This window comes from Puma concolor, chromosome A1 (genome assembly GCF_028749965.1).
Source record: "Puma concolor isolate L17-30 chromosome A1, mPumCon1.1.hap2, whole genome shotgun sequence".
In the NCBI taxonomy this organism is placed as follows: domain Eukaryota; kingdom Metazoa; phylum Chordata; class Mammalia; order Carnivora; family Felidae; genus Puma; species Puma concolor.
In genome coordinates this window covers 100045412-100067550 of record NC_141667.1, presented here as the reverse complement: position 1 = coordinate 100067550, position 22139 = coordinate 100045412, and the positions used below count along the sequence as shown (strand labels likewise).

Genomic DNA, 22139 nt, shown 5'->3' with positions numbered 1-22139 from the left:
GCCATTTGAGTGTGAAATTCCCTGGTAGCCAGGTCCATGGGATTTAGGGGGAGGGAACTCCCCAATGGGGTAGGCTGGAATCCTTGTTGAAACATCATTTGTACATGAAATTGTTAGATTCACTCAGACCCATGGGAACGTATTTTGCCTGTAGATCAAGGTGCCGGCTGGAGGCTTACAAGGGACAGAACAGGAGAGGAGAGGAAAGGAAAGGGGTTCTTTGCCCTCATAGGCTTGGGCAGTCAGACCTCTTTGCTGTCAGACCTTCAGACCACATCAGAAAGCTGCCCTGGCCAGAGACCTTCAGTTGTCTAAGTAATACTAGGGTTAAGGGCGAGAAAGGAGAGGGAGAGAAGGATCCCTCCAAAGGGTGAGAAGGGAAATCCCTCCCCCTTTCAGGCAAGGGTGATCTGGCTGGTTCCCCCTGGGCCTTCGAATTCTCCCCCAGGAATACCCTCAGCCAGAGGTCCTCAGTTCCCCAAGGAGAACCACTGAGGGAAAGCCCTGAGAAATTCCTGGTGAATCCGGGGGAGTCCCTGGCTGGCAGAGGTTCCCCATGAGGGCCACCAAATGTGGGGCGACCGGATCGGGTGGAGGCCAGCGGGACAGGCTGTGAAAGGATTCACCCGAGGCAGAACAAAGGAGGTAGAAGTTTATTGGATGCACTGCAAGGGAGCAGCGGGCAGGACAGCAAAGGAAAAACTGTGTGCCCGCTCATTTTTATTTTCAATAGAACCAGTTCCACTGTATGAAACACACAGCTCGAGCCCACCACGTGAGGTTGGTTCACCGCAAACTGAGTAGGGATTAGCCACCCGTCTTCTGCAGGACACAAATGAGTTTCATTATCTTCATATGCTCATTTGATTTTAAACTCTGCAGGCTCCTTTAAATTCCCCACAGCTTGAGTTTCAAGGCTTCAAAACTCATGATTTGTGCTGATTCCAAGAGATAAGAAGCAGGTGACCTGAGCCGCTGGTGCTGGGAAGTGCCGCAGAGGTTGCGTTCCTTCTGGCCACTGACGCTAACCAGGCTGGACGTGAGCCCTGACTCTGTTCTGCAAATCCATTCCTCTCCATCTCCAGCTGAGTATTGCCTCTCTGTGGGAAATTATTCTCCATTCTGACAGTAGCAATGTTGTGCCCTAGAGTAATAAATGAGAGCCACTTGACCTTTTTAGGAAAGTCATTATCGTTATGATAGCATAATTTTGAAAAGCATTTCCCCTTTAATATTTATATCATCCCAACCCTGAGGACATAAACTGCCACTTCTAGTGGCCCCTGTATCTGTTTTTTTCTATTTTAGCAACAGGTGACCTGTTTTCAGCTAGATACACAGCCATAGAGTAAATACCACATTTCCCAACCAACTACCCTTGTAGACAGAAAGAGCCATGTGTCTAAGTTCTAGCCAGGGGCACCTAAGTAGAAGTATCATGTATAATGTCTAGAAAGATCAGGCTGCCTAGAGTGTGGGCATGATGGCTGGATATCAAACAGCCATTTCAGACCATGAGGCAGAAGCCACATGGAAGATGGCAGAGCAAGAGGATAGAAGGAGCTTGACTTCCTAATGATGATGGACTTTCCTGTGATTTTTCAGCTGAGTCTAATGCTAATTAAAGCAACTAAAAGTTTGTCGAGAAGACTGAAAACCATTTTGCTAAGTAGGAGTTAATTATATTTAATTAAAAATAGGTGCTTGAAGTTACTTTTCACCATGTCCATCGAGACACTCACTTCTGCATTATGGGTAAGTGAAAATGGTGTTTCCCTTCTTTCTACATAAAAATAAATGAATGCTTAAAGACTTTTGTAGCAATTTTTATGTTTTATTATTTTTGAGGTATCATTGACATATAACATATGAGTTTCAGGCGTACAACATAATGATTTGTTATTTGTATGTAGTGCAAAATGATCACCATAGTAATTCTGGCTACCATCTGTCACCACACCTAACAAAACTTTTTACTTGTGATGAGAACTTTCAAGATTTACTCTCTTGGCGACTTTCAAATATGCACTACAGTATTATTAACTGTAATCACCATGCTGTATATTACATCCTCATGACTTACTATTTTACAACTGGAAGTTTGTACCTTTTGACCTTCTTTATCCATTCCCCCCCCCCTCAACTCCCCATTCTGGCAACCACCAATCTGTGTTCTATATCCATGAGCTCACAGGGTGTTTTCGTTTTTGTTTCTGATTTGTTTTAGAATCTACCTATAAGGGAAATCACATAGCGTTTGTCTTTCTCTGACTTACTTCACTTAGCGTAATGCCCTCAAATCCATCTATGTTGTTACAAATGGCAAGGTTTCCTTTTTTATGACTGGATAATATTTCCAGTGTGTGTGCGTGTATGTGTGCGTGCACGTGTCTGTGTGTACCACATTTTCTTATCCATTCATCCATCAGTGGATACACTTAGTTTGTTTCCATATCTTGGCTATTGTAAATAATGCTGTAGTGAACATGGAGGTGCAGGTATCTTTGGGGGAGAGTATTTTTGTTTTCTTTGGATAATACCCAGAAATGGAATTGCTGGATCATATGGTAGTTCTATTTTAAATTTTTGGAGGGCCCTTTACACTGTTTTCCACCATGGCAGCCCTAGTTTACATTCTCACCAACAGTGCACAAGAGTTCCCTTTTCTCCACATCCTTGCCAACACTTGGTATATTGCTTGTCTTTCTGATAATTCTGACAAGTGTGAGGGGATTACTTTGTGGTTTGGACTTGCATTTCCCTGATGATTAATATTGAGGACCTTTTCATGTATCTGTTGATCATTTGTATACTTTAGCTGGAAAATATCTATTCAGATCCTTTGCCCATTTTTTAATTGGATTGTTTGGGGGTTCTTTACTGTTGAGTTGTAGGAGTTCTTTATGTTCTTTATATATTTTTGATATTAACCCTTTCTCAGATATGTGATTTGCAAATATTTTCCCAGTTTTCCCTGTTATAAGCTCCAGGGGTACCTTATAGTTTTTTCATACTATTTCTCATGTTTAGAATTATTTGCTTAGTATCTGTCTTTGCTGTTGACAAAAGCAGTGAAAGCAGGCATTTCTGTCTTGTCACTGCCGCTTCCTCAATATCTGGTCTAGCTCCTAACACTTAATGGAACTTAATAAATATTCATGGAATGAACGAGCTTTTGTTATCACGCTATCTGGACAGAATGTTTTTCACTTAAGAAAAATGTATGAACGCCCACAATCTCAATGTTGAGCAGAATCAAAATAAAATGTTTTAGAGTTGCATTAGCAATTGAGAAAGATTGGTCTTCTATCTGGACCGGTGGGAAGATTTCCAGGTACATCCTTGAAAAGGGACTCAGGACAGAAAATGACCGGCAGTCAGGCAGAGAGGAGGCCGGGCTCTGTGGTCAGTCAAGTCACAAACAAGTAAGGAGCAGAGGTAGTGTTCCTGCGCGTGCACTCCCTCCACCCTCTGACCCCCTGCCTCACCCCGGCCTTGCCTCAGGGTTGCCGCTGCAGGGCCACACTGGAACATCAAACAGGGGATTTTGTTTGCTGACTTGGCTTCATAACAGGGCCTCTCCCTGACCTTTTCCTTGCGTGTAATAAAGGGGAAGGACGCATTTAAAGTGGAATTGCACAAGTTTCCCGTATGTATTATTACGCTTTCAAAGGAACACCTCAGCTGAGCACCGCTGCCTGGAATAGATTGAGGGCATCTGCCCCAGCCGCACCCTTGGCACTTTTGCCCCAGTGCCTCAGCCTTTCCTATGGGAGTGAGAGCTGGCCCAGCCCAGCCCCCGGGAGCCCCTGCCACAGCAAGAGATGTGCGGGTACTGGACTCTGTGTTGCCAGGTGCCTGGAAGGATCCAGAGACCCCTCAGGTTTGACAGCCAGTGGTGAGCTGTTTTTAGGATGTGTAGAGAATGAAGGAAGAAGGACCCAGCCACACAGCTGGGCTTCGTGGCCCCCCAGGACACCATTCAGGATAGTAGAGCCCCTCAAGTATCTCAACACCCATTTCCAGAGTCGTTCTCTGGAATTATCAGACGGGAGTTTCTCCGCTGTTATGTTGACTCGGCTTTTCTCTATCTCCACTTGCACCACCTCTGTCCCTGCTGACTAATTGTCTGTACCACCCTTTTCTCTTCATCAGGCTTCTGCTGCCTTGACCCTGTGGCCCCTCTTTAGCACCATCCTACTATCACTTTCCCTGTCCAGACCTCACAGACTCCCCAATGGTGGGGTCTGATGCGTTCAGCCTGTCGCCGTGACCAAGTTCTCACGTCAGACCTCAGCCATTGGCCAGCCATTGGGAAGTTGCCGTCAAGTTAGAGGCCAATTCCCAGCTCAACCCATTGTAACTGAAGCCACACATGCAGAGTGACATGGTAGAAACCATTCACCCACTGGATATGGGCACCTTGCATATGACAGGGCTCCGTGCTGGCACGGAGAACACAGCAGTGAAACAAAACAACACAAGCTTCAGGCTTCGTGAACGGTGCTTTCAATTGGAGGTTAGGAGGACTGACAAGAGATGAACTAGAAAGGGAATCATAGGATAGACATGGGTTGATGTGACGGACAGAAACAGAGCAGAAGTGCATAGGGAGTGTTGGAACAATATCGGAGTGGCTGTCCATTTCAAACAAGGCGCCAGAGCAGGTCCATAAGAGAGAGTGAGGTGTGTGTCATTAAGGACAGAGAAGGTGAGAAGGCCATGAAGGAAGTCTCACAGGGCTCTCGCGTGGTAAGAATGATGAAGTTGCTGGAGACACGGTCATGTCACTTGGTATTGGCTTTGTCAGCACTGAGAATCACAGGGAGTCCTGCCCTCTGTGTCTCAGAGAGGAGAGGAAGATGCCTCCATAAGGTACGTAGTACAGCATCTGATGCTCCAAAAAGTCCAAGAAGGACCGGAACCCGAAGGGCATTTACAGAGGGAACCAGAGGACAGGCACCGCATTCTGTCTGCGCCTGTCCCTGCTGTCCCAGAGCCTTTCCACAGGAGCAAGGATGCCATGGACTTCCAAGTCGGAACTATCTGGTTCAGTGGGCCTTAACCTGAAGGGGTGCGGGAATCACCCGGAGGCCTTGTTCAATTCAGATTGCGGGGCCCATCCCCAGCAGTTCTGAGTCAGTAGGGCTGAGTGGGCTCCAATGACAGATGTTTCTAACTCTTTCCCAGCTGCTGCTGATGCTGCTGGTCCAGGTATGACTCTTGGAGAAGCACTGCTCTCATTTACACTCTCATCCCTCCCAGTCCCTCAGAGTCTGCCCTCACCTTTCTTCCTCTCTGAGATGGCTGGCTTCCTCTTCTGTGTCTCCCTCAAATCCAGCTTGGAGCCACTTTCTCCAGGAAACTCTCCAAGGAAAAATCCTGCTTGCCTTCCTCTGCCTGTTTCCATGCCATGTCATATCTGTACTCATCTATCTGCTTTCTGGATTGTAAGGGCTTGAAGGCATTTCCTCCAGTTCCTAGTATCTAGTAAATGTTAAGTGAAACTGTCTGAGACCCCTGGTTTTCCCCCTTGGCATCTGCGAAAGGAAGGCCGTGCTGGGAATGAGTTCCAGCTTGCTGCTCCCTGGGCTTCCCTCACCATCAAGACCCCATCTCCTCTGAGCTCCCGAGCTCCCCTGGACTCCCTAGTTCCAGCAGATCCAGACGCGCTAGCCACCCTGGAAGATGAAGTTCTTTCTCTCACAAAACAATATGCAGTTAGAAGTTGTAAGAGGGCTCTTTGACTAAGAGACTCCAATAAGCAAAATCAAGTACCGGAATGGCCAAGTGTGCATGGGGAAGCTGGAGAGTCAGGAGATTGAGTGATTCCACCCTGCCTCTGCACAAGCTGAGTGGCCGTGGGCCAGCCACTGGCCCCTTCATGTGTCAAATGAGGGAACTGGACTAGATGATTTCTAAGGTCCTTCTCAGCTCTCAAATTCCAAGATTAGAGAACTGAGTTCATGTAGATGCTAAGCAAAGATACCCAGACTTCCAGCATGAGAGTGCCAGCTCTGGAGGAAAATCTGTTTTTCCTGTAAGCTCTTTCCTAGTTTTCGCTCTGCCTGTGGAGTCCTAGGCAACTCCCTAAAGATTCCAGGGGAGCTGTGGATGGAAATGCAGCTGCGGAAGGAAAATGCGGGACTAAATTATAACACAGAGAAAGGTGCATAGACACCTTACAGGATAACTACAAGAATTAAGAGAAAATGATATAAACAGCAAGCACCTAGCACAGAGGCTGGCCCAGCACGTATGTTCAGCAAGCGTTCGTTCTTCAGTCCACGTCTGCTGCCAGGCTGGCCCTTAAAGGAGGAAAGCATTGTGTACTCTGAACCCCAGAGTCCTTCTTATCAGTTTCTGGTCACTCCCGCTGGCCTTGCTTGGTCACTTATTCATTCAACCTGTGTTTATTGAGCTTCCACCGAGTGCCAGATAGGGTGTGAAGGATCAGCACAGGTAGTTACAACACCATCCCTATTCTCGAGGAGCGGGCGCTGTGATTTAGTTAGGGATATGGACAAGTCAGCAACTATGATGTGATGGGACACATCTCCTAGGAATAAGCTTTGGGTCTAAGAAGGTAAGAGAGATCAGAGGAGAATTCCTGGGCAGGTGACATCCAAATTGATTCTGGAAAGGTGAGAGACGATTGACTAGACTAGGTGGTGGCAGGGTAAAGGATTCTGGGGAGAGGGAGAAATGAGTCTGGACAGGTGAACAGGATCATATCACCAAAGGTCTGTGTCCTACAATACAGAGCTGAGTCTTTAACTTAGGCATAATACGCTGCAGGATTTCAAGCAAAAAAATAACTAATTAACTTAATTGAATAAATTGACAGTTCTGATTTTAGCCCCCATGTTTCTTCCTCAGCAGAAGGTCCAGCCACTTCTTTCTTTTGCCTGTGTCATTTGCTCTAGGCCAGCAATCCTCTCTGCCACTGTTGCACTCTGTGTCCAGCCCCAGACCCATGTGGGTCCACCCAGGTCAAGGACTGAAGGAATCCCAGAAGCTTCAGGCCCTCTGCTCCATCATGGGCCTTAAGGAACCAGGGGGAAGCAGAAAGTAGAAGAATGTTCCAATGGGTTAGGAGAGTTTTCCTCATTTAATATTTAGATTTTAAATTGAGTAACTTTTCAAGTATTTACTTGTGAAGAGCTTGTCTTCAGATTCAAGGGCAGCCAATATAAACCTGGATCTTCAGTGAGCAATGAAATCTAAAGAGTCTGACCTCTCCACTCCCTCAGAAGTGGGGTCACCAGATAATGTCATTCCTGGCTGAGAAACCCCTGTGGCTTCCCATCTCGCTTGGAAGGAAGTCCAAAGTCCTGCACAGGCTGCCCTGCCTCCAAAATCAGTCTCCTCTGGGTCTTGCCATCTCCAACCACACCTGCCTATGGCTGGTGTGTTCTCCGTGGCTGCTGCCTGAGATGCTGTCCCTTCTTGGCAGTCTCTTTTTTGTTCGAGGTCTCACACCTCTATTTCACCTACTCAGAGACTGTCTCTGGCCACCTGGTCTAGAGCAGCCTGGAAGAAGGGCCCTGAGATCGGGGCACAGGTCTGTCCTTGTCCCCTTACCTCGCTTCCTATGTTTCCCCCCAAGACCCTTCTATGAGCCACTGCTCAGGTCCCCAACACTCCTTCATCTCCCTCCACAACTTGGTTGCCTTCCTCTGAAGTCTGCATGTGCCAAATGTTCTCCCAATGTTTGCTTTTCCCTCCTGCCTCTTCCTCAAGAAAAATAATCTTTCTCTGTGTCCTATCTCTCCAGGATCCAGAGTAAGGGGTAAGAAATGGGACTCTGGAGACATAAACACATGCAGCAAATCCTGAAGGACTGTGGTGAGCCAGGTACTGTCCTGGGCCCTGGTTTACTCCGGGGTTTGAATCCTAGCTTTTCAACTTACTCCCGGGGTGTCATGGTCCTAACCTCTTGGACCCTTAGGCTTATCATCTTTAAAATGGGACTAGTAGGGGGCGCCTGGGTGGCTCAGTCGGTAAGCATCCTACTTCAGCACAGGTCATGATCTCACGGTTCATGAGTTTGAGCCTCGCATCGTGCTCTGTGCTGAAAGCTCAGAGCCTGGAGCCTACTTCAGATTCTGTGTCTCCCTCTCTCTCTGCTCCTCCCCCACTCACTAAGTCTGTCTCTCAAAAATAAATAAACATTAAAAAAATTTTTAAATGGGGCTAGTAAAGTCTACTGTGATGGTTAATTTTATGTGTGAACTTGGCTGGGCTACAGTGCCCAGATATTTGGTCAAATATTATTCTGAATGTTTCTGTGAGTGTGTTTTGGGATGAGATTAACATTTAAATTGGTGGACTTGAGTAAAGCAGATTGACCTCTGTAATGTGGGTGGGCCTCGTCCAGTCAGTTGAAGGTAGACAAAAAGACTGACCTCCCCTGTGCAAGAAGGAATTCTGCCAGCAGACAGCCTGCAACATCAGCTCTTTCCCAGGTCTCCAGGCTGCCGGCCCACCCTGAAGAGTTTGGACTTGCCAGGCTTAATTACATGAGCAAATTCCTTAAAATCAGTCTCTCTATGTATAGATGCATCCTACTGGTTTTGTTTCTCTGGAGAACCCCAAACTCATACATCTACCTTGCAGGATTTTGTCACATTCATCAGCCCTAATATTTGCTCCCACTTACTGAGTGCTTACCGCGTGCCACCCGCCTTGCTAAGGGTTGACCTTACGTGATCTCGTGTAATCCTCACCACAGCCTTACGAGCTGCCATCATTATTATCCTGTGTACAGCAAGGAAATGGACATTCAGATGGCAATCCGACAGTCAATAAAGGCTCGCGTGAGGGGGGCTTGAGAGGGGAGCTCATAGAGGAGAGAGAGATGTGTGTGACCAATTACTTGGACTTTCTACAGCCAATTTCGAACCTGTCCACTTAAACATCTTTTCACTGATAAGCTCATACACCGAAACAAGCTGCCCACATGGCCTGCTTCCAGTGAAGCAGAAGGCAAGAGAGATGTAGCTCGCAGGGTGCTGTGGCTCACGGAGCGGCTGCCAGAGAAAGGCTGCCCAGCCGTCACCACAGGGTTTACCCTGTCTGCCCTGACTTTGCTGTCGCTTCACTTGGCCTGCTCTGGGAAGCAAAAGCCCCCCACTGAGAGGCTGTAAGTCCTTCTGGAATGGTTCTCCCGGTTTGCCATGCTAGATGTTTCCCCAGAAAATTCCCTTTATCCATGAACAAACTTTTTTTTAATTTTTTAATTGGAAAGGGAAGGACAAATGAAGGGTTTTCAAAAAAATGAGAAAAGTCTTTCGAGGCAGATAAATGTGCACTCTTCTTCCACGCGAATTAGAATGGATTCTACAAAAGCATGTTCCATTTACTATACTCCTTTTAGCATTTTGTTAGGAGCTTTGCCTGCCCGTGTTTTCTTTTTTCACGTTCCCATAATGCTGTGAAATGGATATTGCTTGACAGATGATGGCATAGTGGCTCGAGGGACACAGGCACTTGCCCACATTCACATAGTCACACAGTTACTCCAGCTTTGCTCTGGTGAAGGAGCCTCAACACGAGTGATCACCTGGCAGCTATGGGGAGACGTGGTGATTCTGATAATCCTTGGCTTCTGCTGGGAAGAATGCCTAAGGGGAATGCCTGAAAATAGTGGGATCTGTTTGCTTTCTTTTTTTTTTTTTTAATTTTTTAAGTTTATTTACTTTGAGAGAGAAAGCGCATGAGACGTGTAAGGGCAGAGAGAGGAGGGAGAGAGAGAATCCCAAGCAGGCTCCACACTGTCAGCACAGAGCCCAACGCGGGGCTCGAACTCACCAACCGTGAGATCATGATGACCTGAGCCAAAATCACGAGTCAGACGCTCAACTGACTGAGCCACCCAGCACACGCACTTACTCTAGGTATCAACGTATTCTAAATGCTAGACATAAGACATAGTTCTTGTCTGGCCAAACACTGGGTTGACATTGTGCAGATGGTAAAACATCATAAATGCCAAATTCAGCAAATGTTTCCCTGATGGATCTTTCTCTTTGTCCTAAAAACTGAGAACACTGGTTTTTGCTAAGAAGTGTCCTTATTACTACAGTGTTCTTTCTGTTTGGCTGACGTTTGTTTTCTTATTCTTGTTAATCCTTTCCGAAATCCATGCCTTCTCAAACCAGTTAGATCACGAATTCCTTGAAACCAGAGGTTACGCACTTACAAGCAGCTCGATAAATATGCTCTGACTTCCTACAAATCATTTATGACACCCAGTAATTTCCCTATAGAATCAAAATTGTGTACTTTAGCAAGCCATCAATTTTATTTTTAAGCAGTAAAGTTCATGCTCTCACTTCTCCTATCATGTTTTTTCTCCTGGATCTAAATCACACTGTGAATCCATGTGTGTACCCTGATAATGTATGATATAACTCGCAGTGCAGCTCTTTAAGCCTCCTTTTCCTGCAAACCTAGGGAAATCAGAAATGTTTGCCAGGGACACATTAGCTTTAAGAACTTGTTTCCGAACTGTATTTGCATACTCATGCCCCCTCGGTCTCTGTGTCTCTCTCTCCTCTCTCCTGGCCTCTCTTGCATTCCCACAGATCACAGTGTGATTTTTGCCAAATTCATACAGTAACTTCTGGGCTGTGAGCAAAGGCTAGGGGACTATGAGAAAGGTCATTGCTCCCTGCCTATTGTTCCTTGGCGTTCCCAGGCCCCAGCCATGTTCTTGTTTAAACACAAGACTTGTTAAATAGTTCCTAAAACTAGGTGTTTGGAGAAGGAGAAGGAAAAGTCATAGGAACTAAACCAGCTGCCAGTCTGGTGACCCTAGTACAGAACCTACACAGGGCCAGGCATGAAGGGGGGGACAAGGCAGGGGTGCAATGTAAGTGCAAATGCCCCTTTATTCTCTGGGCTGTGGGAACCCATGTCCGTCCTGCCTCACCTGGGCAGCCCTCCAGCCTTGTTTGACCTTGGAGCTGTACCTGCAGGGCAAAAGAGAAGCCATGTGTTTCCCTAAGCAGTTCTTGGTAGTCTGCCAGGAGGCCCGGCGCTCTGCTGGCATCGCTGGCGATTCGGACAGGCTCCTCACTGCTTGCTTTCCGGTTAAGGCTGGCCTGGCCCCAGAAGGAGGCCCTGAGAGAAGTTCCTTGGAGGGGACCTCTGGAGGCAGGTGTGGGTGGGGGGCCCTTCTCTTGTTTCCTGAGACGGCACTGATGAGGCGTGTAACCACCCCACCATCCAATCGCGTTTCTCAAATCTTGAGTGGGTCACACTCTCAAGAAAGGATGGCCCCGCCCCCCCCTTGCCCCCCAAGCCTGGCACAACAGACAGATCTCCTGCCCGAATATCTCTCTCCACCTAGCCTGGCACCTGGTCTAAACTTCACACCACCATGTTCTTTCCGGCAGGTCCAGAAAACCCTGTGAGGATGAACAAGTGTCACTTGAGAGCGCACGATGCAAGCAGTGCACGGATTGGCCGCTAAGACTGTCCAGTGTGCGGATGCCTCCCAGAAGATAGCAGGGCTTTGAGAAGCAGGAAGGAACTCAGCAGGGGTAAGTCTGAATGCACAGGTGAGTCAGAAAAATCCGCAGCACCGGCTTCTCAATAGACATGGGTGCCAGTAAAATAGGGGAGGAAAAGGTTGTGAGGCAGGACCAAGCTGGCCCTTAGCCCAGAGGAGTAGCAGGGCCTGAGGGCTCTGGCTGAAGAAGGGTCCATGCCCCATTTGCAGGGGAAGTCATTGACCACTCCCAGCCCTTGCTGCGGCCTGAGAATGGGGGCCCCACTGGCCAGGTTTCGGTGTTTTTGTTTTTTAGGAGAAGGGAGAAACCACAACCAGCTTGTTTTTACATATTGGCAACTAATTTAGTATTTAGAAACACTGCATAGTCCCGCCCAGTATACACTAATTAAAACATTTGTGTGCCTCGTTTGGCTTCTAGGAAACAGTGAAGGAGGAGACCACCCAGGGTCATACTGCCTCTAGGGGCAGCCGAGACCCTGTTCCTTCCAGCTCTAATGCAGAACATAAAATGATGTAACAGGCAGGAGGCCGTTAACAATCGATCAGACCCATTTAAGCCAAGAGCCAAGTGTAATTCTGTCCACCTCTTTACCTCAGATCCGTATCTTGACCCTGGGAAAAAAATAGTTCAATCCGTTCTTTTTCTTTTTCTTCCTCTTCCAAGCTCAAAAAAAAAAAAAAAAAAAAAAAAGCAAAAAGCTAACATGTAAAGCTTCACCAGGATTATCTCTTTGGCGAGGTGGCACTTACTTCTACAGGAGACCTTTGTCTCCTAGTCATTAGTCAGCAGTGTTCAGGTGAATCCCCAAGCCAGCAACATTTAGAACTTGGACAAAAAGCCGTGAAGCCCTGAATGACCTTGGGCAAGGTTCTTGGTCTATCTAATTCCTTTCTTTTGCTCACTAAGAGAACCTGTTGTTATGGGGGAAAACACAAAACCAAGAATAACTAATCATCTTCCAGACACGTGTGCCTCAGTTTGTTCCTCCATAAAACTAGTGGAACAGGTCCAAGGCCTTTGGAGGCCAAGGGTCTCTAATAGCCCTCTACCTAGAACACTTCCCCCTGTGAACTCAGGAATGCCCTCCAGCAAGAGTGTGAAATGCATGACGTTTCAGTTCTTTGAGCTTCTTCCCACTCCCCCTACCTCTGGTTACCTGGTGCCCTGGCTGAAGTCTGGATGCCCCAGGGACACTTAAATGAATAAAAAGCCTGGTTGTTTTACTAAGTGATGTAGCAAGATCTACAAATACAAACACCAAAAGATCGAGACTACAATGTGCATATGAATATCCCTTGGACCCAAAAGCACATGAAGAACTTGTGCTCCCTGTTTTAAAGGTTCAGAATGTCCTCATCACTCATTTTAGAAATCACATTCGGGACTTTCATGCTGAATGCCATTAAGTGGGTAGTGTTTGGAACTATCTGCTCATCCTAACTTGGAAGCAAGTTTATTTACTCAGCATAAAAGGAAGTATTTGAACTCACAGAGTGTGATTCTCTGCAACTTTTAAAAGTAGCAAGACTGGACAGGCAACTTTTAGGACAGTAAGACATATTTCTCTGTTCTGAATACCACCTTGCTACCTTAACTAGGCAATTGTAGCTGGGTAGACGTTCAAGGTGAAAAAGGACATGAGTTTTAGTAAATACAGGTAATATACTTAGATGATACTAATGGGCTCTGTTTTCTAGGATTCCATTCTATTGCCTTCTTCATTCAGTTAGTTTTGAACCATTCTCTTGTGAAACTAAACGTTTGAACCATTCTTTTGTGAAACTAAACATGTGAACAATGTTTTTGAGACTATCACATTATCACCTAGGTGAATAGGATGACCTTCCCATCCCACCATTAATACTTGCCGAAGACGTTATTAGGACCCAGCTGGCCTTTTCAAATGACAGATTTGCGTAAAAATTAGGCTAGGAGCAAAATGGACCTGAAGCTGCCTTAGTGCATGGCATATGGTTATATTCCCTTCTCCCCTCCTCCACGTATAGCTCAGTATCCCTCATAAAGGAGACATCAGAAAAATTATGGAATATGCAGAAGAACTGAACCTGAGAAAAGGCCAGCAACTGCTGAAGTAGATGGTGTGTGAGAATGAGAAGGGAACAGGAGGCAGGCTGAGCCCCAGCTGTCCCAGCTCTGGGCAGAGGGCACCTCACCAGGCTTCAGTGGTGCTGGAGATCCTCTCTCAGATACTTTCTCCAGGGCACAGTTTCACCCTGGTCCCAGCTCAGCTCTCCCGCTTCTGTGCTAAGAAGCCAACCAATTCTCCTCAGGCCCCTCCTGGCTTCTTTCTCTCCTCCACGTGATCATTTTGCTCACCTCCTCTGGATTCTCGCCTAACGTTTACAGCCTTGCTTAATCATTTAGTAGCTGCCAGTAAGGATGGACACGGCACAGGGAATTTCATTGAAGCTGTGTTCTTCTAAGCCATTGAGTGGAAACAAGCATCACACTCTGCCCCAGACAGTGTTTTGTTGATGCTACACTTGCTTCAAAGCCTCCCATGACTTCCTAGGATGTTTCTTTTTCTATTCTTAGGCATAACTCGCCATTCTTCTACCGTTATGCAGCTTGTGTTTCCCCTGGCCCTTCTCTTTTGCCCTGGCCTCTAGACCAGGAGTGGAGTGATTAGAATGTGCTCGTGTAACTTTTACCCCTCACTGTGGTTCCTGGAGCTGGAGCCTCTCCAGTACGACTCCCTGCTTCTGCAGGGTTTTTCTCTTGCTGGAGTCCTCCTCGCCCTGTGGTCTTATCCACAATGGGCAGCTCCTGGGAAAGACACGTCCATCATCTCATCTGCTTTGTTTTTCTTCCTCTTTCTGGAAGTTGAACGGCGTGGCTGGCTGGAATGGACAACCTTGCACCAAAAGCACCTAAGTGGAGGGGTGCCTGGGTGGCTCAGTCAGTTGAGCGTCTGACTTCGGCTCGGGTCATGATCTCATGGCTCGTGAGTTCAAGCCCCGTGTCAGGCTCTGTGCTGACAGCTTGGAGCCTGGAGCCTGCTTTGGATTCTGTGTCACCCTCTCTCTCTGCCCCTAACCTACTTGCATTACATCTCTCTCGAAAGTAAATAAACATTAAAAAAAAAAAAAAAAAAAAGCACGTAAGGGACTCCAAGGTGTTTTTCCTTCTCAGAAATGTCATAGTTACCCCTCTTTCTGGATTTCATCCTATTGTTACATATAATTCTGCCATGCTGCTGCTCTGTTCTTTTCTAGGTGGGGGAGGTATTGCAATACAAGTACTTGTTACTCTACATGTAGGTCATCTGCCAAGGTTTAGCTCTCTGTTGCAACCAGATTCTGCTTGAAGGTTGGCCATTCACCTGATAGGTGGTGTTAACTGAATTTCTTCTGCATAACAGGGCTTGTTGGCATCAAAAGGGCAAGGGAGAAACAAGAAATTGACTTCAGAACCCCAGTTTGAGGGTGTACCAAGAAATTAATTTTGGAGAGAATTGAGATTGAAGTTAATCATTCCTTGGTTTGGTGAATATTTATTGGGTCCCTACTACATGCAAAACGCTGGGTTTACAAGCAATGAATAAAACTAGAAAGCAGTTAAACCACAATAACAGATGATTTGTTAACAGCTCTAAGACATGGAGACCCAAGAACCCTTTGAGGAAGAAATGAAAATTACCCAGAAATAGTAATTTTATATATTAGCTCCTACCTTTTCCTTAAAAAAACTGAAAGTCCTGAAATAGAACTCTTTTATCAAAGAAGTCTGATAGAAGCATCCTTAAAGAAGAAGCAATGCCTGCCTGGGGTAAGATTACAGAGGAGGGAGAATAGGGAAGTGTGACCTCTTTTCCTTGTGGCCCTTGGACACTAAGGGATTTTTTGTTTTTTAATTTTTTTTTAACGTTTATTTATTTTTGAGACAGAGAGAGACAGAGCATGAATGGGGGAGGGTCAGAGAGAGAGGGAGACACAGACTCTGAAACAGGCTCCAGGCTCTGAGCGGTCAGCACAGAGCCCGACGCAGGGCTCGAACTCACGGACCTGAGTCCGAAGTCAGCCGCTTAACCGACTGAGCCACCCAGGTGCCCCACTAAGGGATTTTTTTAAGGGACTGAGCAACTTAATCAAGGGAAATAAACACAAGTGGAATTCCAAAACCTGATTTTTGAAACCAAGAACTATAAAACTGACAAAGACCCTGACACAGACAAGATATCCAGTGTTAACTGAATTCTATTGAAAATTATATTATCACAGAGGCTCATTAGCTTAAATCGAGGGGCTAGAAAAAAAAACTAATGAGAAAATAAAGAATGAAAAAAATCATTTAAGATTTAAAAGAGGTATTTGTAAACTTGTTTACAAAGAAATTAGTGTAAAAACCAAAAATAAAATCAAAATGAGCTCAACTCTTCTGGCCCATGGAGAGTTTGGAATCCTAGGAACATCTCTGGTGACCTTGAAAAGGGGTTGCATGTGAATTGGGGACAGAATGTCAAAACTTTGATCAAAGGTTCCGTTGCTTATTGAAAAGGACTCCACCCAATAGAGGAATCTTCTCTATAGCATTTCCAGCTAAATGCTTTCTTTTTCAAAGAACATCTCATACAATTTCGATGGAGTATTATTTCAAACCTCAAGTTTATTCTAATTAACAGCTTTTCTGAGAAGATATAAACTCCATTTAGAAAAACTTGATTTACCACATTTTAAAGGACACTGAAAGTTGATAGTACAGTTTGCAAAAGACAAATTCCTGACTCTTTTCTATTTTGTTTAATTTTACCTCCTGGAATGTTCTCAGTTCTCTCAAGAGATTGTAGAATTCACTCTCAGAATGAAAACAATTTAAATTCATTTAAAAATAATTTAATAAACACAACTAGACAACACATAGCCCTTGGAGTGGAAAGAAGGACTGAAGTTTTTAACAAATCTAACAATAAACGTTAAGGGCTTGAAATAACAGAACATTAAGCAGCTTTTTCTGGGGACTGTTGTGTCTCCCCACCCCCACTCGACCTTGTGGCTGATCAGTGGGAGGTTTCTGCCTTAGCCTTCAACACAGTCCTTACTCTGCATATGCGGTTTGTGTTCATAGTACATTTTCACAGAAACATAGAACATGTGTCCTGTAAACTAACAGCTCTGACACTCCAACATGCTTAGAAATTTTAGAAAATGAAAAGAAGCTGCTATGGACTGAATGTGCTGCCCCACCCCTACACACCCAATTCTAATCCCACCCAGCTTGGTAGCATTTGGAGGTAGGGTTTGGGAGAGGAAATTAGAGGCTATCATGATAGGATTAATGCTCTTCTAAAAAGGGACGGGAACCTCCCCTCCCCCTCCACACATGCACCAAGAAAGAGCCATGTGAGGTCTCAAAGAGGACCATCTGCAAATCAGGAAGTGGGCTCTCATCAGAAACCAAATCTGGGGGTGCCTGGGTGGCTCACTGAGGTTAATCATCCAACTTTTGATTTTGGCTCAGGTCATGAGAACAAGCCCCTGTGTGGAGCCCCCATGTTGAGCCCCTGCTTTGGGTCAAGCCCCTCTCTTTCTTTCTCTCTCACTCTCTGCTGCTCCCCCACTTGTGCGTGTGTGTGTGTGTGTGTGTGTGTGTGTGTGTGTGTGTGTGTTGCCACCTTGATCTAGATTCCTCAGCCTCCAGAACAATGAGTAACAAGTGTCTGTTGTCTAAGCCACCCAATCTATGGTATTTTGTTATAGCAGCCACTGCTGATGGAGACAACAAGCCTTCACAAGTCAGCTAGTTTACTGACTTGGCTTACAACCTGTGGAGATCAAATGATAATCTGTATATGTGATAAGCATACTGTATTTGTTGATGTCACCCAAAGAGATCGCTACCATGATTTTCCAATCTTGATTGAGCCCCTACTCTATGCTAGACAATGATCAAATTTCAACTCCACGAAAGCTCTCAGTATTTAGACTCCCAGAGTCTCTAAGAAGAAAACAGTAGCTTGGAATTCTACACATGGAAGATCAGCAGGTTTTCAACAGCTATAACTTTCCCACGTTGTCTGGACCTTCTTGCGGCTACTACTGTTTGGTAGTAAGGGTGAAATCTGGGTACTCCAAGTGCTAATATTTTATTTCTTTTTAATTAAGAGGAAGTAGAAACATAAATAGCAACTAAGGTAGCATTTACTAAAGGCTCAAAGGAAGATATTACTGAAGATATTTGATACAGGAATTTGGAGGGGAAAATAAACTTAAGTGCAAGAAGGAGAAAGCCAACACAGGAATAGCCACTGGAACAGTCCAGGTAAGAGCTTGAACCTGACTGGCCACGGTGAGGATGAGAGCAAAGAAGAAAGAAGAGACATTAACTTGGAAGAGGGCTATTTATAAGGAACCACTTGTCTTAGTGAGGGATTGGACGCTGAGCAATCAAACCAGATTGGGGTTTTGAATCTAAGTGACTGAAAATGTTTGTATGAATAAAGATGGCAAACACAGGAAAGGCACATTAGTAGAGGGGGAGGGGGTCGATGTGGAAGTGGTTGATTATGATCTTTTTATCTGTTGAGTCTGAGGTGGCCGTTGTATTTATAGTATGGCAAAGGGCAGGCCCTGGCGAGAGCTGCCTTCCTTGCAGTGGTGTTCCTTGGTGCACTATTGGCTTTTACGCTGGGCCTCAGGCTGACCAGATCCAGATGTGAAGTTAACTCTTAGCAAGCTGAGTGACTGACCTTTAGTAGGTAGCTAGCTCTAAGTACAAAACACAACAGAATGTTTAAGCTAGCTCTAAGTACAAAACACAACAGAATGTTTACGCTGTGCTTTGTGATAAAATGTGGCAACATCTACTTAGACAATAGACCAATCATATGGCCATCCTTCCATTCACTCATGAAGTGATCAGGTGTCCCTTGTTGAGTCTTAACGGGAGGACCTGGAGTCACTAACCAATCCCCAAATGGAGAAGCAGTCATCAGGGACTGGGTCTCTGCAGCCTGGTAAAGAGCAGCAAAGTTTTGGAGTAGGAACTACAACCCCGTCACCAGAAAACAAGCATCTTGTCAGAAAGATGTGTATGTTTGCATATTCAGATTGCTTCTATCAATGTGTTTATCTCAATGAGGCTTTGTTTCAAAATAGTATAGATACGCCTTAATCAAGCGAAGTAAAAGAATCTCAACTTTAAACACTGGTAAACCAACATTCTAAGACACTGTTTCTATTTTGACTACATTAACAAAATGCATATTTCTCTTAAAAAAATATTTTGAAAAGCGTTCCAAACACAGAGAAAGATATAGAGGATAAAATAACAAATATTTATGTATGTACCGCCTGGATACAAGAAACGTCATATTTGCCTCATTTTTTTGAAAGGAAATGAAATCTTACAGAATTTGATGTTCCTGTCTACCTTCTCAGCATCCATCGCCTTCCCTAGTTTGTCAGTCGTTATTACTATTCTGAAATTGGTATGTTTTTCCTGTGAGTCTTTTTATGCATTTGCTACATGCATATGTCCCAATATCATGTAATATTATTTTATATGTTCATAACTGTACAGGAATGACATCACATAGTATTTTCTTATTCTGTCATATTTTTATATATCACAATGTATTTATCCAATTTGCCACTTAAGGACATTTAGGTTGTTTCCAGTTTTTCCTGGAATGAACATCCTTGTACATGTGTACCTGAATGTGACCGCTTCTCTAGAGGATCTTAGTAGATGGGGAATTACTGAACTTCAGGAATTGTACATCTTTGCCTTCGCTAGAGATGGCCAAGTTGTTCCTCTACATGATTGCTCAAAGTACATTCCTCTCAATACTGTATGAGCATTCCTAATATTCCACACGAGCTAAACATTTTAATTTTTGCCAACCTAGTGGCTGTTTTAATTTTCATCCCCCGAAAAACAGTGAAGCTTTTTTTCAAACTATCCAAGCTCTCCTAAGTCAGCTAGAAGTTTGTTGGCCTCTCATCCACCAATTAAGACAAAGTGTTCCAGATGGGGAGTAAGAGTCAGACAGAGGAAATTGTGCTGGGGGAACACGTGTAGACTCAGATAAACCCAGTCCTGCCATTCACTACTGTGAGGCTCTCCAAGGCTCAGTTTCTTCACAGAGTTGCTCCAGGATTGAAAGTAACAACGATTTCTCTTACGCTGCCTGGTACACACAGGTATTTAGCAAATTCATGATTGTATCAAAATAATTGAGTAGCCACTACATTCCAGGCATTGCTGCAGAGTCCTGGGCACACAGCAGTGAGCATTAGATCAAGCTCTACCTGTCATGAAGCTCACGTTCTCAGACAAATAATGAACAAAGAACCCACTATGTGGAATGTCCGATGATAAATGCAGCTGAGAAAATTAATGCAAGGTAAAGGGGATAAAAATGGAAGAGGGGCCCCTAGAATCAATGCTGCTTCTTCCTCTTGCTCATTTCCAGGCTGCCCTGGGATCTACTGAATCACTGGAGTTTTAACTTTCTTGAACTGTGAAATGGGAAAATAACAATGGAATCGTGTGTGGTTTTATTTACTCATTTGCTAAAACTGAAGTTTAGATAGTCGTCCCAAACTTTGATTTGTTTAGAACTTTAACTTGAAAGCAAAGAGAAAAAACAAGAGTGCTTACTGATTTGACATTAACAAAATTGTTGAAAGTTGTCCAAAATTATACAGATTTTAGTGGCATGAAAAAGGGCTTCAATGAAAAAAATGTGTATATATATATATATGTAACAAAAATACGTAAAGTACAAAAGGCAATGGGTGGAGACTCTCTGGAGGCCTGGAATGTAGTTTAGCCTCTATTGCTCCATAGCCATGGAATCATACCTCTCTGTGCTGCTCTGGTGTCCTTGTCATAAAATGATGCTAAGAGGCCATCAATCCTACAGTTATTTTGCCCCCTGACATTACTACTTTATCATTTGATTTTGAGAACTGAGACATTTATTTCTGTTCTGATTCTTTTTTTTTTTTTTTTAAACTGATGTTGGACTGTAACAATTTCCCTTTTTAGATATGGAAGTCGTCTTTGCAAAGAAGTGTGGTTCCTGCTTCTGCTCAGGACAGGGGATGAGTTGGAAAATCTTCTTAAGGAGCACCCAGGACTTTGAAGAAGCTTTGAATAATTTCTTTGTTGTCATTGCTTCATGCTTCACTTCTTTGGGTGATGCTCTGAAAGCACATTGGTCAATATTCGGGTAAATATGTTAAAATGATTGATAACATGATATTGGAAAATCACCAAATTATTTCAAAGGTAAATGGAATGTTAGAATTCCATGCCAAGAGTTTTACTTAAACATACTTTTTTATCCTGTCTGATGATCTTGATATAATTAACCTGTTATTGTTATAAAAACAAAGTTACATTTTTTCCAAACACCTTCATGTTCATTTCAACTTATCAAAAGGAAAGAGGTAAGTCTTAGAAAACCATCTTTTAAAAATAATGTTGCTTTAAAATTGTTTCACTTTGTCTAGTTTTTCAATGTTATCTTTTGTTTCACAGTAAAGAAAAAACTCTTTATTAAAAAAAGATTTTTTACTAGATGGCTTCAGTTTTTGTTTGTGATATTCTCGTAAGCACAATCAGATGGCAAAGTATGCTGGCACATTGTCCTGTATTTATTTGACTCCCTCTCCAATGTCAAACCCTAAGAGAAAATAGCCCAGAATTCTGCAAATAAGTTTCTTTTCTGAGACTGTGCAGAGAAATGATCTCAGAGATAGTACTGTTACCCAGTGATTGAAGACGAAAATCCCAAAGATTAATTCCAGCACTTGCAAAAAAATCAGGAGCATTTACTTTTACAGCTTCTTCTTGGTGTTGTCTATACAAACAGTAGTTGTGAGAGAGCTTGAAGCCTCCCCAGAGCCCTCAGAAAAGAGCTGACCAGCTATAACATGAACTTAGAATGACTCTGGTGATCACCTATGTATGTTTCAACCTTCACTTTCTACCATGAACAGATATTTGCTTACTACAATCTGTGACATCTATGTAAATATTGATGGCACCAACTTCTTTGTATTAAAACTCCCCCTTTATCACTTACTGGTGTCAATGTCATTGAAGCTCTCCTCCTACTTCTGCCTCAGCCCTTTTCATCAGGTGTCAGCCTCCAAGTTACCCCTCTCTAATCCATCCTATCATCTGCAGCAAGATTCACGTTCCCTGAACTCCCTTTCATCATACGGCTCCCATGGCCATAACTTTGAAAGCTCTCAAAAGCTCCTATGATCATAGCCACACAGTGATGTCAGTGTCCTCCATGATCTGATATCACCTCCAAAACTCCCACCCTCACCTCCCTCGTGCCCCACCCATTGTCCTTTGTCCTGTTGGTCTTCCTGGAGGGGACATTGTGTATCTCTTACCCACTTTTCAAGGTCCACCCTAAGGCACTCTTTCAAATCCTATCACCTTCATCAACGATTCTAGTTTATGATTTCACCTCATCTCTAAATACATAGACTACCCACTTACTTACTCGGGCCTGAATTTTCCATTCACACTGAAAACTGATATATGCAAGTAAGAGTTTCATTGTTAGTACTTCAGACATGGAATCATAGAGACGGAATGAACTTTAGATTATCCTCCTGTTCAGCATCGCCT

At 44.4% G+C, this 22139-nt stretch overlaps 1 long non-coding RNA gene across 1 annotated transcript; it reads left to right on the top strand.

Annotated features, from left to right (window-relative positions):
* Window positions 1-1406: 1406 nt before the first annotated feature.
* Window positions 1407-21070, top strand: LOC147584327 (uncharacterized). Its single transcript, XR_015255355.1, has 3 exons — window positions 1407-1755; window positions 11403-11549; window positions 20535-21070. It is a non-coding gene; the product is annotated as an uncharacterized LOC147584327 (long non-coding RNA).
* The last annotated feature ends 1069 nt before the right edge of the window (window positions 21071-22139 follow it).